This window comes from Rhinopithecus bieti, unplaced genomic scaffold (assembly GCF_001698545.2).
Source record: "Rhinopithecus bieti isolate Rb0 unplaced genomic scaffold, ASM169854v2 scaffold_5882, whole genome shotgun sequence".
NCBI classification, from domain to species: Eukaryota; Metazoa; Chordata; class Mammalia; order Primates; family Cercopithecidae; genus Rhinopithecus; species Rhinopithecus bieti.
This window is the reverse complement of record NW_016805188.1, coordinates 1,249,547-1,255,922: the sequence shown is the minus strand read 5'-3', so window position 1 is coordinate 1,255,922 and position 6,376 is coordinate 1,249,547.

The window sequence follows — 6,376 nt, the reverse complement described above, 5'->3', positions numbered from 1 at the left end:
ACTGAATCTACAATAAAAGCCTGCCCCCCAAAATTCAGACCTTCAACACTAATTTCTTTTTCAGTATTTTTTTTCACCTAAACTGGGTTGAAGATGTGCTGGGGAAAAGGAAATAAACATGAGGCCTCTTTCTTTGACGTTAATTATGGGACCCCTTGGGTGATTCAAGGGTTGGGCCATATTCATAATTTGGACCTCACAATGTGGAGCCCACAATTTATCTCACTTTATTTTCTAGAACCTTCCATGAATCTCTTCCCAAGAGCCTTAGATCCTCCTCTGTTATCAAAATTATAGTCTCCCATATATACACACACATATGGAGCTTTGCTATGTTGTCCAGGCTGGAGTGCAGTGGCTATTCACAAGCATGGTCATCGACATCTGTACTCTCAAACTCCTGAACTCAAGGGATCTTCCCGCTTAAGCCACCTGAAGCTGGGAGCCACCGTGCCCACCTTCCATAGATTTTAAAAATAAACTTTCCATGAATCTGCAACTTTTCTCTTGCCAGTATCTTCTTTTTCTCTTCCTTCTTCCTACCAAATTTCTGTGTTTTACCTCGACTTAAAATTTTAAATAAAGTTTTAAGATTTTATATTGACAAATTATAGTTGTATGTATTTAGGGAGTGCAAAATGCATTATGATTTTTGCAACTTGAGTTTTCCCTTCTAACAGGCTTCTTAGTCTCTTCTTAGTCTTAATCAACTGCTACCACTCTGAAGCTTTCTGCTCAAACAAAGGGCGTTAATGACATCAGTCAAGCTTTTGCTGTGGCTCCAGAGCCCCTACTCCTTGCATGACTTTCTGTACTTCAATGCAACTCATCTTTTGAAAACTGGTTTATTTCTTGGTTTGCAGAATCCCACACCATTCTGGCTTTTCTCACACTCTGAGCATTCTGCTTTCTGGTGTTTTTCATACTCTGAAAATTCCATTTTTGTTTCTTTGTTTGGTCTTTCTTGCTTCTCCTGGCTTTTTTAACAATAGGCATCATATTCCAAAATTCAATTTTTGGACTTTCTGCTATTCTTGTTTTGAGCTTGTTCAAGCAACTTATTCATTATTTCAATGCAGAAGACCTTTAATCTCTATTTCCACATCATTCTTTTTATCTGGGTAGCAGTCCTATATTTCAACTGTCCCAAGAGCATTTCAATATCAGTATCTTGCCATCAGCCCAAACTCATGATTTTTAAAACCAGACAAGCTCTTCTTTCCAACATAGGATTTTGTTAAACAATTTCCCTTTTCACTTCACCAAGTTCGTTATCACCAAATCATATTTATGTCTTTTTACTATTTAGTTATGAAATGTTGTCAGCTCTTCCTTTGAAATGTCTTCCATGTCTCTTCATCTCTCAAATTTTCAGGACCATCATCCTAGCCAAGGCCCTTATTGGCTCATTCCTGGATTACAGAAACGGCCACCTATCTGGCCTCCGCGACCCCAACTTTCTCCTCTCCAATCTCACCTTCCTGACAGTGCCAAACTAATCTTCTTTAAACGCCACTTTCATCTTGCCACTGTCCGCCCAATAGCCATTTAATCACGCAACTGCGAGTAGAAGGAGACCCTGGAGATCATCTCACCCAACGCTCATTTGACAGACAAGGAAACTGAGGCTCAGTGAGAGTAAGTGTTTTACTCCAGTTCAGTGTTAACAAGCTGCAGAAGTCGGAATCTGAGCCAGGCTTTCATTTTGAGGACCTGTGCTCTTTCTATCACAGGCCGCCTTCACGACTTTTCTCAGATCTTCATACTGTTTATATCATTTCATGAACTGGTCATTGTTCAGCTATTTTAAAAAAATGTATTTTTAAAGTAAATGCTAAATCACAGTCATGAAGAGAAAACCATCATCACTTAATGGAATTAGAAGATAATTTAAAGTCAATGCAATGGAAACACTATGTTATTAATTTATTATGTGGATAGTTTTGCCAGCCAAAAGTGTTGTTCCTGAGGTTTGTTTTCTCTTTTCCTACAAAGGGAAATTAACAAGTGATGTACATGTGGCAAAGTCTTACTAGTACAATTAAAATTAACTTTCTCATAAAATGATTCAATGTTCCTTAATACTGTGTCTACATGCACCTAAAATAATCTTTCCTGCCACATCTTATAAGCTTCTGATACTTAGAGAAACACAGCAATTCATTATATTTCCCTCCACCTAATACATAAACTATTTTATTTTGTAATGCTCTTCTATCTGATTTCACCTAACGAAAGTGTATTCCCATGAGATGCTAGCACATGTCTCTGGGCCGGTGACACAATTCCCCTTTCTGCATGTTCATCTTCATATTAATTCTTGTGCTTAGAAGATCTTACTGATCCCTTCCCATCTGGCCAAACTTCACATAGTTTTCAAAGCCTAGTCCACATTCTAATTACAAACTTCGTAATCACTTCTGAATAATCCAATCCTTTTTGATTTCAGCCTTTTCTAAATTCCCAACATATTCTTTCAACTTTGGAGTCAATTATCCACTCTGGAGTACGACTCAGTAATTATTTTGCGTGTTAATTTCATTTCTCTAACAACAGTGTAAGCTACTCGAGGACAGACAATTCTTTTTTATATGACTTCCACGTCCCAGTAGACCTCGTTGTGTGCTAGGCACACACAAAGTGCAATACCAGTTTACTTATGACCACTGAGTTGCTTAGAATTCTCAGTGTGTGGTAAGTGTTTAATATGGGACTCACCAACATTTTACATATTTAAATATTATCAGGGATTTTGGGTCTTTTGAATGGGAGAGAGCCTACATGTTATCTTTTCTGTAATAGACAAGAATGTATATTAAAATGATCATTGTTTGCTTCAGTAAAGCTTAGTAATTTATTTTACTCTTTAGTAAAAAGAGTAAAAGAAACTATTGCTACTGAAATAATAGGTAAGAAACATTTGCAGTAAAATGTAACTAGTAAAAGAAGGATGACATTAAAATCACTCTCAAATCATTTGGTTTAGAGTCAGATTTTTTTTTTTTTAGTGTGGTAAAAGACGTGACATAAAATATATCATCTTAACCATTTTTAAGTATGGTAGTATTAAGTATATTTAAAGTTCAGTAACATCAAATACATTCACATTTCTGCACAACAATCACCACCATCCATCTCTGGACCTCCTTTCATCTTGCAAAACTGAAATTCTGTACCTACTAAACAATAATTCCCCATTACCTTCTTCCCCGTCCCTTGCTACCACCATTCTATTTGCTGTGAGAGTTAGATCTTTAAAGCTGGAAGAGATCTTTGAGATTATAGATTATCTTACTTTGCAGGTAAATAAGAAACCCAAAACTAGTGGATGAGTTGCTAGGAGTTTCAAAGTCACTTAGAGACGGAGTTTATAGTCAGTCTCCCCAACTCCACAGTCATCGTGTGTCTCAATTTGCCTGGAATAGTCCTGGCTTATGCCTGTTGTCCTGGCCTCTTATTAATAGTGCCTCTCCTCACTCTCAAAAGTGTCCTGGTTTAGGTGATCACTACTTAATACAAATGTTCATCTACTTAACTCTTCCATCCAACATTCTTTTTCCTGTATTAAAATAAAAAGTACATTTATATTCTTTTGCATTTTTTGTATTAAATATTCCTGTTAAATATTTTGACATTGTTTTACACCTCAAATTGACCAGTTACTGTCAGGGAAGCCAATTCTCCTTTAAGGGTGGTTTGAGACGAAATCTGCAGTTTTTCCACTTATGGAGAGATTTTCTATGTGCAAAGATTTTAGTGGCTAAATTTACATGAGCAATAGATGAATTTTCGACAAGCCCATTTGGTTACTTTAATAGAAACAGAGGTCTAGTGTGTTATTACTGTTACTATAGAAAGTGAATGACTTATTACAATTAACAAGAAAACTGTTCACCAGAATTTATGGATTTTGTTCTTTTTAACCTAATGAGGACTGCAGCGTATTATCACCTATATCACTCTAGATTGCCCAATCACCCTGCATAATATTACTTCAATCCATTTTGAAATAGGTCCAAATTGTCATTTTTTTTTGTTCGAGTAATAATCAAGTATTGATGTTTCTTGAGTTCATACAAATGGCTACAACCTTCTTGGACGCAGCCTAGTCAATAGAGTCTGATGTTCACATTAGGGATTTGGAAATCAATGTAGTTTTCCTGTTATTCTTTTATGATTAAATCAATTGAAGTTATTTACTCATAGCAGAAAATATGGGTGATTGCCAGCCCTATGGCTTAGTGAATTGCTTTCTCACTACTGCTGCCCTGTAATGAGAAGGTACATGTTTGCTTCAGGGGTTGACTAAAACCTGTTCATGTATAGCAGCAATTTGAGATGCAGAAAGTGTTTATTATTAAAGGCTAAGAGTGTTGAATGCCAAAGGGCATCTTTATCATTTGGCATTGCATTAACATTGACAAAGGAGGGAAACACGCCCAGAAAACCCCTCAGCATTGGCCCAGTGGTGCTCAGTTACAGAAGAGAAGCCAGGCAGCAGCCAATGGATGTTCTTGCCACATCCTCCCTGTGTACACTGTTATGTGGAGACCTCAGCGAAAGACAATGGAAATGTCAATTGAGCTGAATGGACAGGGCCTATTTGTTTATGGGTTTCTCTCTTTAACATGTGTTGGGTGACCTGCAGTGTTTCAGTGTGGGAATAAATAATGGCTTTATAACATGGGCTGCATTTAATGTGCTTGAATGCAAAATGGTATAAGGGTAAAAGCAAGTTGAGACGGCAGTGGAGAAGGCTGTGGAGGCAGGAAGAGGCTCTGCAGGGAAGCTGTATGGAAGTAAAATCACTTACAGCCAAGGAGAATGTCATTTGCTCTTGTATTCTCTATCCGAAGTGAGTAATAAGCAAACAATGGAAGAGCCATTTCATTTTTAGACCAGTTCTGTGTGAACAGCTGCACTGGACCATGGTGATGCCAAGTCCTTTATAGTTACTTGATCTTTCTACTCTGTTTGATGAGAACAGTGCAAAAGTGGGAAAAATGGGTTGCTCTGGCCAACTTCTAAATGTTCCGGATATCTCTTAACATCTTTCACTTCCTTCCTCAATAAAACCTGCTCATAGGAGATGAAAAATAATCACTCTGACAAAGCCTCATCAGAAATTTGGCTTTAAGGCTTGCCTTCTGCTCTTGGGGAAGAATAATGAAATATTCCATATTTTTACAAGAGAGGTCATGGTTGGCTGGAGTGGAAGTTCAGATACACCTGGCTGGGGGAGGCAGACAATAGTTTACTCCCCCCTACCTATACGTGTCCATTAATTTATCCAGAGAACAAGGGACTTCTCTGAAAAGTCTTTGAGCCATGTCCTTGTTTAATATTCCAGAATGCAGACATGTCTTATGACATGGAGTGAGGTGGAGGTTGGGAGGGGAAATAGAAACCAAATTCCAAGAGAGGACTCTGAGATGCTTAAGATGCAATACAAAGAAAAAAAGGGGCAGGCACGATGACTGAAACCCAATCTTCATTCGTACTCCTCAGAAGAGAACACGGTTCTGGAAAACAGCACGATGGTTCTCACTGAAACTTTCCATGATCCAACCATTCGGCACATACACATGTAAGGCAGAATAGTGTGGCATTAGAGACACACATTTTACAGCTAGACTGCCTGGGTTCCAAGCCCAGCTTTGCTCCTTACTAGTTCTGTAAGCTTTATTCTTCACTGGTCTATGCCTCAGTTTCCTCACCTCTGAAATGGGAGTGTTAGTAGCCTGAAGCTACTTCAGACTGGATGCGGTGGCTCATGCCCGTAATCCCAGCTCTTTGAGAAGCCAAGGTGGGTGGATAACCTGAGGTCAGGAGTTTGAGACCAGTCTGGCCAACATGGTCAAACCCTGTCTCTACTAAAAATACAAAACTTAGCTGGGCCTGGTAGTGGGTGCCTGTAATCCCAGCTACTCAGGAGGCTGACGTAGAAGAATCACTTGAACCGGGGAGGTGGAGGTTGCAATGAGCTGAGGTTGTGCCACTACACTCCAGCCCGGGTGACAGAGTGTGACTCTATCTCAAAAAAAAAAAAAAAAATAATAATAATAATAAATAAATAAAAAGAAAAAGAAGCTATTGCAGAGTATGTTTGTGAAGATGAAATGAGTAAACACAGGTAACATACTTAGAACTGTGTGTGGTCAGCACTCAACAAATGTAATTATTATTATTATTACTTTAGAGTTATTACTGTAAAAATGTTGAATATTGGCCCCTACTGTCTTCTGGCTTACAGGGTTTCTGCAGAGAGATCCACTGTTAGCCTGATAGGCTTCCCTTTGTGGGTAACCCCACCTTTCTCTCTGGCTGCTCTTAACATTTTTTTCCTTCACATCAACCTTGGTGAATCTGACAATTA